A 2,500-nucleotide genomic window follows, 5' to 3' on the forward strand; every position below is an offset into this window, starting at 1 on the left:
TTTTCTTATGTTCTCATAACTATTGTAGAGGGATATCGTTATGTGATATAGCAAGTAAACTATATGGTTCCATTATTAACGAAAGATTAACTGAATGGATAACATTGAACAACGTGACAAGTGAATACCAAGCTGGATTTAAGAAGGGTTACAGTACTATTGATCATATGTTCACTTTAATGGCAGCTGTTCAAAAGCAGTTTGCACATAATCGAAAATTATACGTCGCTTTTATAGACTTCGAAAAAGCCTTTGATTCAGTAGCAAGAAAACTTTTATGGCCGATTCTTACAAAAAATGGAATAAAAGGTAAACTTTATTGCTGTATTAAAAGTATGTACGAGGATGTTAAAGCTAAAATAAGATGTGGTGCTAAATTTAGTGAGTATATCAGATGTACACAGGGGGTTAAACAGGGTGATGTTTGTAGTCCTGTTTTATTTTCTTTGTTTATCAATGAATTAGCCCTAGAAATTATAGAAAATGGTAGACATGGTGTTACTTTCGATTTGATAGAGTTATTCATATTGTTGTTTGCAGATGATATTGTTTTATTGTCTGAAACTGTTGTTGGTTTACAAAACCAGTTAAACAATTTACACAAAGCAGCAAACAGGTTGGAGCTTAAAGTAAATATGGATAAAACAAATGTAGTGGTTTTCAGAAAGGGTGGGTATTTAGCTGCATATGAACGATGGTATTTGGGGAATCTTCAAATTTCTGTCATAAATACTTATCAGTATCTTGGTTTATTCTTTTCCACAAAACTTAGTTTTACGTTTGCTTGTCGAAACCTTGTTAGTAAAGGGAAACGAGTGGTCGTGAGCATATTACAATTATTATATAAGTTTGAAAGTAATTCTGTTAGATTGTTTTTTAAATTGTTTGATGTTCAAGCCCAGCCTATAGTACAATACGGTGCTGAGATTTGGGGGTTGGATAAGGGGTACGAGATAGAAAAACTACATTTGTTTGCTATGAAGAGGTTTTTGCAGGTGGACAGAAGAACGCCAAATGACTTAGTTTACGGTGAGCTTGGTAGGTATCCGATTTATATTAATTCATATGTAAAATGTATTAGGTATTGGTTAAAACTGGTTCAAATGAATGAATGCAGATTGCCTGCTCAAGCTTATAAAGTGTTATTTGATTTGGATGCCAGGGGAAGGGTAACATGGGTGACTAGCATTCGAAAATGTTTATGTAGTAATGGTTTTGCATTTGTATGGCTTAATCAAGGGGTTGGATGTGTTCATGATTTTCTTGTTTGCTTTAAACAGCGTATGGTTGACTGTAGATGGCAGGGGTGGAACGACCATGTACAAAATAGTGAAAGATTTTCTTTGTTCAGATTGTTTAAAAGGAATCATTTCACAGAACCATATTTAGCAAAAAATATTAACCGAGTCATCAGATGTGCTTTAACAAGGTTTCGTTTTGGTGTATCTGATATCAACGTACATAGTAAAAGACACAAGCCCAGCACTGTAAATGATATGGTATGTCCGTTATGTAGATCTGCAAAAGAAGATGAAGTCCATTTCGTATTATGTTGTCCTGTATTAGATGATTTGAGACAAATATATATTCCGTTGAGATATTATAACAGACCAAGTAAGTTTCGGTTAGTATTACTTCTGTCTTCTACAAATGATAACGTTTTTTCGAATCTTGCCATATTTATCTATAAGTCATTAAAACGACGGAGTTTCATGATTGGTTAAAGAGAACAGAGCTCTGAGCATACACGTTGTAAGATTATATTCATATGCAAATCTATTCTTACAAAATATGTAATCACCCCTTCAAATGGGGCCATGGCCTTATTGAATAAACTTTCGTTTCATAACTATTGTAAATAAAACAATAGAAAAACCCATTTGTGACTGGCCTCTATATGTTCCTGGTCTGTGTGTGGGAATTCTTGTCTATCCTTTAATACAGTAAATCATATTTAGTTAGTTCTTTTGTACCGTACCCTTGAATAACCATCCGGTTCAGTACCACGGCTACAATTATTATTATCAACATCATCATCATTATTACCAGTGCTGTTGCAGTCCGAAGCAGCTCTTGCCAGTATTTTGGTCTTGGACCTTTCTTCACTGATGGTGGCACCACCAAGTTCCAGCCGTTGACCGCCGCTTACAGTGATTCCTTGGACTAGATGAGGTCTTTGCTGTTTGTCATGAGTTTCGTCTTCAAGGCGCTGATCTCCTTGATGGATGATGTTTCGTCTAAGCGGTTCACCAATAATTTTGTTGTGCTTCTTCTTCACCACCTGCCCGCCCATCGATATCATCAGCATTTCTGAGATCTGTTTATGGTATTTTCTTGTCGCTCATGGGAGGAAAGCACTCAACAAATGTCCATCATTATCATTATTATTATAAGAGGGGAGATGCTTGACCAACGCGCTTAGTCAGGCCTACAGTGCATGCGTATATATTTGTGTACCCATCAGAGTGGATTTTGCCAGAGAACAACATTCTTGTCACCA

Source organism: Babylonia areolata, chromosome 13 (genome assembly GCF_041734735.1).
Source record: "Babylonia areolata isolate BAREFJ2019XMU chromosome 13, ASM4173473v1, whole genome shotgun sequence".
Classification (NCBI taxonomy): Eukaryota; Metazoa; Mollusca; class Gastropoda; order Neogastropoda; family Buccinidae; genus Babylonia; species Babylonia areolata.